Source organism: Equus quagga, chromosome 19 (genome assembly GCF_021613505.1).
Source record: "Equus quagga isolate Etosha38 chromosome 19, UCLA_HA_Equagga_1.0, whole genome shotgun sequence".
Lineage (NCBI taxonomy): Eukaryota > Metazoa > Chordata > Mammalia > Perissodactyla > Equidae > Equus > Equus quagga.
Genome location: NC_060285.1, coordinates 27,522,951 through 27,533,798, shown reverse-complemented (window position 1 = coordinate 27,533,798; position 10,848 = coordinate 27,522,951). Strand labels below are relative to the sequence as shown.

At 44.0% G+C, this 10,848-nt stretch overlaps 1 long non-coding RNA gene across 1 annotated transcript; it reads right to left on the bottom strand.

The window, feature by feature from the left end:
- Nucleotides 1–2,723: 2,723 nt before the first annotated feature.
- LOC124230151 (uncharacterized) lies at nt 2,724–8,889 on the bottom strand. Its single transcript, XR_006886089.1, has 3 exons — nt 8,496–8,889; nt 7,586–7,626; nt 2,724–4,606 (listed from the first exon to the last, which is right to left on the bottom strand). It is a non-coding gene; the product is annotated as an uncharacterized LOC124230151 (long non-coding RNA).
- Nucleotides 8,890–10,848: the final 1,959 nt, after the last annotated feature.

Genomic DNA, 10,848 nt, shown 5'->3' with positions numbered 1-10,848 from the left:
AATAATACCCAAAACTAAGGCAATAATTTTTTAAAGCCTTGTTTTGCTTTGGCAATTTAAAGTAAAGCATTTTCACATATATTATCTTATTTAGTCCCTCTGACAAGCACAGAGACAAGCAGGGTGAGTTTTATTATCCCCATTCGAAAATAAGGAAATTGTGGTTCGAGGATTCAAATAACTGAGTCAAGCTTATGCAACCAGTAAGTGGCAGAGTCGGCACCAGAACTCTGGCCCTCTGGCTCCCAGCCTATTGCCATTTCAATTCAGTTATTTATATCAAACAATATAACGTCTATTCTTATGTGATCTCTGCAAGGACTGGTTGCAAGTCTTTTCTGTCTTTGGATCTATGGTGTCTGACTTGAGACAAGTAAGAGTCTATGGTGGACCAGAAATAAAGACACTTTGTTCTAGTGTCTGTGCTTTTCACAGTCACTGACACCAGTTAGCTGGGTTGAACTAAGACCAATAAGGCCTAAGTTTCAAGTTTTAAATATGGGGCATGTTTAGGACAGGCATGGGACAGTTAGCTTTCTTGTATTCCATGGCCACACAATGAGTGAGAAAGCCACACAGTGGATTTCTAAACACAACTAGTCATCTTACTAACCTATCCCAAGAGGGCTCTAGCAAGTTAACAGATAGCTTGATCCAACTTGTTCCCCTAAATCCACTCATCCGTGCTTTACAATAGGGATGGTCACACCTCCAACGAACTTCTCAGGGAACGTCCTCACCTACAGTCTCTCCCAGGAGGATTCCTAGACAAGGCCTTATAGAGCAGTGGCCATGATCTGTTCTCAGTGACACACCCCCTGCCCAACCTGGCATACCTGATTAGAATCCAGTTGGTGCTTGACCCAAATGCAGCAACCAAAAACCTTTGAGGTATCCTGGCAAGAAAGCTCTACCCCAACAGAAATGATGGAGATTTACTGGGTCAATCAAAGGTTCCTCATCAGAAATTCAAAGTGAAGGCACAAGGAAAGAGTAACTTAGGAGGGAGAAGAGAGAGATGGAGACACATTGGTGGTGGAAAACCAGAGCAGGGAACACAGAAAACCTCCACCCTGGGTTCTGGGCAGGGTTACAGAGCTGGTGGCTGTCTGTTGGAACCAGGGCTGGATTTTCCTCCATTCTAGGCCAGTGGGTTTTTAACCTTTGTTGGATCTCGACCCCTTTGATAATCTGATGAAAGATATGAGTCCTTGTCCCAGAAAAATGTATATACGCACACATTCAGACCAATGATTCCATTTAATTTCAAGGGATTTTTTGATGCCCTAAGGCCCAACTTCAGACCCATTGGGGGAATCTGCGGACCACAAGGCAAGAATTGTTGTTTAAACTGTTAGTTCATATAGTACGGCTACAGTATCACATTCGTCTCTGATGCTCAACATGTGGTATAGGGCTTGGCACATTGGGCATTACACACATCTTGGGTGAATGACTAAATGAGTGAATAAGTAAACAAATAAAAGAAATACAACTTGAAGTTCATATCAAATTGACAGCACATTGGGAACATCTTCTTCCTCTCTCTTAGGAAATATTTTGTTAATATATGAGTAGTATGGCTGGAAGGAATATCTGTTACTTGTATATAGCCAGATGATGTTTAATATATCCATCAACATACTTGATGACTCCAATGTCACCTTCCACATCCAGAACCAGAAGGGCATTGTGCCTACCCGTATATAAATGAGAATTTGGAATGTCATAGCCCAAAAAGGCAGCCCTGCTTTTCCAGTAGATATAAAAATGAAAATCTATTATGTTTTCTCCTTGAAATATATGTTTAATGATTATTTAGAGTTTAAGCAACTTTTACCTAATATACAACTTCAAAAATAATGATAATTGACACTTTTATTTCTTTTCTGATTTGGGGAGAAAAGTCTAGTTATTTACAACAATCCAGGATTCAATTTTAGGGTGAACATTAATTGGCTTCTTCATTCAGAAAGAGAGAGACAGAGAGGGAACACCCTACTTTTCCTCAGTTGCTCTGGCCTGGGTAATTTGGGCAATTACCCATCTAAGAACTGACCAGAGTGTAAGCTCTGTGAGGACAAGATTATGTCACAAAGCTTTGTACCTGTCCCTCTTGCCCACTGCCAGTCTAAGTGTGTTACAAACAGGGAGATTTTAATTAAATTTATAGAAGACCATAAAGTGAGTAGGACAGACCTGCTTTTTGATTTGGGGAGGAAAAAAAAAAAGAGGAGAATTGTAGCAGAATGTACTGATGCAAAATTTTAAGAAAGTATCTAGGGGTCCAGCCTGAGGATGTAGTGGTTAAGTTTGTACTCTCCGCCCTACTGGCCCGGGGTTCATGGTTCTGGATCCCGGGCATGGACCTAGCACCACTCGTCGAGCCATGCTGTGGCAGCATCCCATATACAAAATAGAGGAAGACTGGCAAAGATGTTAGCTCAGGGACAATCTTCCTCACCAAAAACAAAGTATTGAAGTCATCATTCCAAACTGATTACATTTAAAGGTAAGGGTCTATCTAGGGGCTTAATTTTTTTTTTTTTTTTTTTTGAGGAAGATGAGCCCTGCTGCCAATCCTCCTCTTTTTGCTGAGGAAGACTGGCCCTGAGCAAACATCCATGTCCATCTCCCTCTACTTTATATGTGGGACGCCTGCCACAGCATGGCTTGCCAAGCAGTGCCGTGTCCCCACCCGGGATCTGAACTGGTGAACCCTGGGGCCATCAAAGTGGAATGTGCGAACTTAACTGCTGCGCCATCAGCCGGCCCCATAATATTTTTAAATTTCTTAATTCTTGATCATAAAACTCCTATGTAAAAGGCTGTGCTTCAATTTAAGTCATCAGTAATTAGAATTGCAGGGTATGGCATGTAATTGCATGCTTTCATGTAAAGAGTTTTTCCCCATTTTGGATCGACTGCCTGGTAGTGTAAGAAGAATGAAGTTTCCTTGCATTCACGATGCACAACTTATGGGAACCCATCTGTCTCAGGGCTTCCTCTCAGATACCAGAGGCACAAAATGTTGTATTTTTTTTCCATCCAAGGAGCACAAAAATTCTCCCATTAATATACTTAAAGCCCATTAATGGGAAATTTACACTTGGCATGCAACGTAGCTAACTCCAAAGACTTAGTTTTTTGCTAGCTCTTGAGTCACTCAGCTTACCTAGGCGTGCCATTGTTTCTTGTAAGGTGGTGGTGAAAATAAAGTTACTGTATTCAACACGTGTGTGGCGTGGGGAGGAGTGAAGAAACCAATATTTCCTGAATATCTCTTACATGACAGGAACTTTGCCCAGATTACCTCATCCTAAGGAATTCTTTTCACCCATCTTACAAACCAGGAAATTGAGCTACCGCGATGTTCAGGGACTTGCCGAAGGCCACACAACCAGGAAACAACAGAGTCGGGGTGTGAATCCAGGATACTCTGCCCTCAGAGTTTAAGTCCTAGCTTCTTGCTGCCTCTCCAGCAGGAAGCTGTGACGGGATGGTTGTCTGAATCTCCTCCATTATTGCCAATCACGCGTTAAAGACCAGGTCACTTGATAGGGTTAAAAGACAAATTCTCCACTCGCTGCTCTTCAAGTTTGGAGCAATCGCTGGAGTCAAGTATGATCCAAATGATGCCGTTAGGTTCCACCCTCCTCCACTGGAGGTCAGGATCAGGAAGTGTGGTAACTCTCTCCAGCCTAAGAAAAAACCAATAGATCAGAGCAAGGAACTGCTCTGAGCCAGCAGTGGGAGGCCAAGTGAAGGAATAGAAAGACGTAACATGAACCCAGAACTTGGCTCTCTGGTTTAGATAGATGCCTCATCGTGTAACTTCAGCCATGGCACACCGCAACAAGCAATGAGAGCTGGATTAGGAGTGAAGGCTCAGATGCTATTTCTGCCTCCAACAAGACCTTGCGGGATGACCTTGAGCCAAATCCTTGACCTCAGTGTTCTCATCGTTGGAGTGGGGATAATAGTGTCTGTCAAGCATCCACCATTTCAAGTTGGTTTTTAAAGTAGAGCTGACACAGCCTTGGGGCAGGCTCTAGCATAAAGGGTAGCCATTCCCATACACACAGCAGAATTTGGTAGGGAAGACCAGACCGTCAGGTTCTATCCAGCTCCAGGACCTTTCTCTGACCATGGAAAGGCAATTTGTACCTCTAGATCCCAAATCTTTAAACATCTCTGCTGTACCCATCCTATGAGGTCATGTCCCCAACAATCCCTCATTCTTCCATTAATGTTCTTTGGTAGTTCCAGATATTGCAGCACCGCTGCTGTCCAGGATCACAACTTAAGAAGTTGAAAGGCTCCAGGAAGATGTGGTATCTTGTCTCCACATCAAATAAACAGCCTATGGCATTGCCTTCTGACAGGTGACAACAGACACTCATGGGCAGAAGGGGAAGTGCTGCGTTTACATGACACTTAATATCTTGGAAGGCATTAGACATATGGGGGTGCCCATATCCAAGTAACCCAACTCCATGGACTTGGACCAGTGGTAAACTCAAGATGATCTCCACCATTTGCGTGGCTGTCACCACCTCCCCAGCCTGCAGGAAATGGCCAATGACTCCAGAGGATGACTTGAGCCCTTCAAATAGAAAATGGTGATGTGTTACATGTTATCCAGCCAGTAGAAGAGAAAGGAGGACTTTAAGAAAAAGTGTCTAATGTTGGAAGGAAAAACAAGGCAGCTTTTGAAGCTATTTTCATGGTCTTCAGACTACAGAGATAAATTACCAGAGCTGAGGGTTACAGAGAGCAGGACAGGCAGTTCACTAAGCTGCACGTTTCTGTGATTCTAGAAGCCGCTGGGGCCCACACTCCATGAGGCACTTGATTGTCTGAATTAACCCTCATGACAATCTATCACCCTCTGGCATGAACCAATTGTTAACATTTCTTGGCCTGGTCCTCTTCTAATGCCAGGGTAAGAATTATCAACACATATGTCAAAATCCCCAGGGATTATGTCAAGGAATGGAATAGAGGAAGACAGTGAGCCAGGTTGAGGGGGTAGATAACATTGATACAGGAGGAGGAGGAGAGCTGTGTAAATAAGTGGGAGAATATCTGGGGAACAGAGGAAAGGCAAAGCAGTTTCAAGGTAGTAACCTCAGAACAAGTGTCTCTCTTCCCGGGAATATTATTGCTTTGTGCCGGCTTAGGAAGCTAGACGACCTCCCATCTGCTTCAGAAAATAGACAGGATAACAGGAAACAGTTTCAGATTCCACAGTGATTATAGCTACTTAAGTTTGACTTACCAAATACTGTCTCAAACAGATGGTATGTAACATTTGATTAAGGGCTTATCCTGCAAGCCCAACAGGGAACATTTCTTTCCCTCTTAATATAGAAAAGACACAGAAGAAAGGAAATAAACTGACATACTTGCTCATACTCCATGTATATCAGTTTTTCCCAATGTTTGTGCCTTTCCTTAAATGGATCTGTGCTTCTTATGCAACTCAAGACCAAACTACAGAATATTGACACCATAGAATCTTGGTGAAGAAGGATATTGAAGATCATCTTGTCTAAGCCCCTTGTTTTACATAAGGAAATGGAGACAGAGAAAGGTTAGCTGTTTTACCCAAGGTCACGCTGTGGCAAATCAGAGAGCAGGTCTTCTAACTCCAGGTCTGGCAGTCACACAGCCTTTATATGTGCCTAATGTTCAATGTGGGGAAAACATACAAATCTGTCGGCACTGTTATTACTAAATTAGCACCAATCTGTGACGAGCAATTATCAGAACTTGAAGCTGATGGGTAATGCCGTTCAAGTCCAGTTAATGAGCCAAAAGCTTGGTTCTTCAAAACACTTAACATTAATCAGCATTTGGCTTCGTTTTGTGACAAGTGTTTTCAAAACATCACAGACAATTACAATATTCTTAGTTTTTCCTAGTGTAAATACGAAATGAAAGAAAGTCAGAATTTCATAAATGACAGGCTCCAGAATGGAAATAATGAGTCCCAAAGATAGGGTACAATGTGTTCATCTTTCTAGCAGCCAAATGTAATTTGGGAACTAACGAGGTCACTGAGAGATTACAGAGTGTGAGCCTTCTGCTTGGTGAGGATGAAAAGGCCTCCTTTTACAAGAGCCAAGCAGAGCTAGCAAGCAGGATCAGCCACGTGACGTGGTTACGAAGGAATTACCCCAGGCTTCACGCCCCACCACCCACTCCCACACACCCCACCTAACCCCATGGTCCCCGGCAATGCCACAGAGGAGAGGGCTCCCCAGCATCCAGGGAGGGAGGAGCAGCATACTGGGAGGAGGTGGGAACTCAACACATGGTAGCCTGGTGCTGGGAAAGTAGCAGAGGACAGGAGACCAGTAAAAAAAAAATAGTAGTTGGTAGTAGGATGATGCCTTAGCTCCAAGTTCCAGGGTTCCGAAAACAGCTTTTGTGAAATTTTGCTCTCCAGCTTTCCTGGGGCAGTTCACCTATGACCTATCTATCTGTCTGTCTATCTATCTGTTTAAAGTCACAAGCTAAAACCCAACTTTGGTGAATGTTAGGCTTTCTGAAAGACAGAAGATTGCTTTATTCACTAGGTTTAAGACACCATTACTCATCAGCTGGTCTTATATTAATAAAGAAAATGTTAATTAATTAACCAACCATTGTTGATCACCCCATTAATAGCTAACATTTACTGAGAAGTCACTGTGTGACAGAGACAATGCTAAATGCTTTCCCTGCATTATTTCATTTATTCATCACTATGACCCTTTAAGATGATACTAACAATCATAACTACATTCAGGAATTTATACAATGCATGTATTAAGCACCTGCTTATGTGATGCACTGTTCCAGGCATTCAGGATACAGCAGTAACGAAACAGGCAAAGTCCCTCCTCTCAGGAAACTTATATCAGTTAGCTAGTGCTGCATAACAAACATCCCCAAAAAACTTACTGGCTTAAAGAAATTAGCATTTATTTTTACTCCTAAGTGTACAGGTTTCCTGAGGGGGTTTTCTGATCTTAGCTGGACGCATTCATGTCTCTGTAGACAACTGGCAGATTGGTTGGTCTAAGAGGGCCTCCACTGGGGAGATTCCTCTCTACTCCACAAGGTCTCTTATCCTCCAGCAGCTCTCCTGGGCTTGTTCTTATGGCAAAGGCAGAGGTCCCGAGAGAAAGTGGAAATGTGCTAGGCCTCTTGAGGCCTAGACTGACAATTAGCACACTATCACTTCTGCCACATTCTGTTGGCCAAAGAATGTCATAAGGCCAGCCCAGATTCAAGGGTGGGGAAATGGAGTCCACTTTACAATGGGAAGAGCTGCAAAGTCCCATTGGAAAGCACATGGATACAGGGGGGTCATTAACGCATCCATCTACCACGTTTGCAGTGATGACTAAAATGATGCTAAGGGATTCATGAAAATGTTTCATTTGAGTCTCGCAATACCCTGTCAGACAAGTTCTACTATCCATCTTTATTCCCCAGGTGAGGAAAGTGAGGCCTAGAGAGGTTAAAAAATTTGCCAAAGATCTACAGATATTCTGTTACGGAGTCAGGGTTCAAACCCAAGACTATACAGTACCTGAGCATGGAACCACTGTGTTCTTCTCTCCAGCCCGGGCACTGAGAGAGACAGAGAGAGAGGAAGTATAAAACATGACCACTATTACAGTCCTATTGGGAATACATAACATAAAATCATGCAGAATCAGTAACAATACATGTCAGTAAGCTATACTTGATAATAGCCCAGCAGAGAGTGAGGATAAAGGTGACCAAGACAAGAGACAGAAGCTGCCATGAATAGGTGGACACTGAACTGAGCGTGAAGGGCACGGACAGTGAACAGCAAAAGGAGAGAATTTTCTGATAATAGCATCCCCCTAACCTCTATGTGAAGAGCTGTCTGCAACTTCCTTGCTTATAGAATAAACTTCAATTTATCTAGAATAGTACTCAGTATTTCTAACATATGGCTTTATAGGTTAGCATCTTATTCAGCTGCAAGTTATAGAAAATCTGACTAACAGTGATTTTTACTTAAATAGGGATTTTTTTTTCATGCATAAGGCATGTGGGGAAAACAGTCTAGGGCTTCACAGCAGCCAGATGATGTCATCTGAGAAAGCAAGATCTTTCTCTCTTTCTCCTCTGTCATCCTACAAACATATCCTTATTTTGGGGAGGTCTCATGTTGCCAAGATGGCTGCTTTACCCACAAGTAAGCATGTGTGTTCCTAACTAGGAAGAAGAAGGGAGAGGGAGGAAGCCCAAGGTGGGCATGCCAGCACAGCCTATTCACTTTTCAAACACTTTCCCATGACTTTCACTGGGTTGCCCTCTCTTTACTCTCTCTGGCCAGAAATTGGTCATGCATAGTTGCAAGAGGAGCTGGGGAACCAGGTATTTCAGTTTTCTAGCTCCATAATATGGGAAAGCAAGACAGAATGGAGCTGTAACTGGCTTTTGTATGCCTCATCCACAGTGCCGACCTCAACCATGTTTCCCCGGTGCTTTGACCCAATGCACCAGCAAACTGAAGTCGTCATTCCAAGAGCACTTCAGTCAGTTGCTCTCCTGGGTCTCTTTTCTCATGATGCACTTCTCCCGTCACGGACTGTGGCTGTTCTACCACGACTCTTCCCTGATCCCCAATAGCAGACATGAACGCTGTCTCTACCAGGCTCCCTTAGTCCTTTCTCTGCTGCCGCTGATGTGGCACTCAGCACTTTCTGCCTTGGATTGTTCCTCTGGTAGGATCCAAACTCTTCAAGTCAGGGATCACATCTTGATTTTTGTTCTACCTTCAGAAGCTCACGCAGCTTCTGGCACACGCAGACATTATGAAGGAAAGGGATTTTGCTCCATGACTCAGTGTACATGGAGGATGAGGGAAAGAAGGGCAGCCCAAATAATGTGGAGATTGTCAAGGGCAGATGACTGGCACGATGGTAGTGCCATCAACAGTACCAGGAGACTGATGAGTTCTGTTTCGGACTTGTTGAGTGTGAGCTGATCATTGAACCTGGAAATAGAAATTAAAAACAGGTATCTGGTTTCAGGAGAAAGGTCAGGATTTGAGTTGTAGGTTTGAAACTTACTGGCAAAAAGGAAGAGTCAAAGTGGAAAGGACTGAGGATTTTATCCACAGTCGGAGAGGATCACGGGGAAAGAGGGAGCAGGGAGCTCATAAGCACAGGCAGATGTCAAAAGCAAGGCTGGGCAGTGACACAGATCTGATCTCACCGAGATTTTGCCAGACAGTGGCACTGGCCGTAGGCTCGCCCAGGTGGTCAGTGTGTTCTCATGAAGAGCAATGGAGGTCAGACTTGAGCAAGTATTTTCAGTCCAAACATAAATTTCAGGCTTGCTGTGGATGGAGGCAACGGATACGCATTGCTACGAACCAGTAAGTAAGCAAACATATTAGTCTGATTTCCTTACGTGGCAAGTGACAGAACCCCAAGTGAAATTGGCTTGAAACTGGCTTAAGTAAAAGAGAACTTATTGGCTCACAAAAGAGCAGGGATGGCTGTGACTGGATTTAGTGCCCAAGAAATGTCCTTAGGACCCTATCTCTCATCCCTCTTCATTTCTGATTCTCTCTTAATATTGGGCTCATTCTCTCTTACTGCAGATGGCTTTCCCCATGCATCCAGGAAAGGTGACACAAAGCAACTCCAGTCTACATCGTCTCTACAGCTTGTGATCCCAAGATTGAGAGAGAGCTCTGCTCCCCCCAACTACTCACCGAAATATCAAATCTCAAGGAAGAATCTGATTGGCCTTTCTAGGTTTCCCGCCCTTCCTCAAACCAAGGAAATGGAGCACTCTGATTGACTGGGCTCAGGTCACACGCTCACTACTCTCGGAAGTTGGGGGTTCCCCACTAAAAAGTAGTTCCGTTGGCAGCAGAAGGAGAAGAGGTGCTAGACAGACAAGAACAACAGAAGTCTCTTATAAGGGCTGTTGCAAACAGGCTTTCTCCATTTGGGCCCTGCTTGCTTGTTGGTGGATTCAGACACTCGGAGATTATTGGTAATTCACCAGTGAGGACCTGCCTGACTCGCTGCCCCTGCCACCCACCTGCCTGTTTAGCTAGTAAACAGCCTCTTCACCTCCCTCTGAGCTGCCAGACATGTCCTAGGAAGAGGAACTAAATGCAGCCTTCGGCTAGTTACTCTCAAGGCTCGTTCTTTCCAGTAACTGGATTCAGCCCTCATTACCTTATAATTACATCCATTCTGGATTCTATTTGGCTCCTCCCTGTGCCTTCCTGAGCTACATCTTGGATTCCTACTCTGTATGCTTTTTCCTCTTTACCTGGAATGTTACTATTTCCTCTCTTGGTATAATCCCTGTACCAAATTCCCATGACTCGATGTCCACTCTTTCATTGAATAGCTACCAGTAGTAGACTATCTCCAGCCGGATACTGAACTCTGACCCCCTGCCAAGCCTTCTTCCTATTGCCTCCTGGTTGGACCACCCCTGTGCTGTCTCTGGAGGCTGGTTCAGACTCAGTCCCACCCCCCCAACTGGCCAATCCCCAATGTTGACAGCTACTAACGTCCCTAAAATAATTTCCTCACTCTCTCTAAATATACAGGGTAATCAGGCCACATGGAACGGCATTCTTGGAAGCACCCAAACTCTGTTTATTGCTTTATAAACATTTGATCTTCCCTGTGGAACCATGCAGAAGCGGGAAGAATGTCCGACTCCCCGACTACATTGCACTTTCCCATAAAGGCCTTTAAAGAGCTTGTACTGCTGGGTATCAAGGTACTGAATCCCTCATAAACCAGATCCCACCCTTTCTGCCCAGGCCCGTTTTTCCATAGA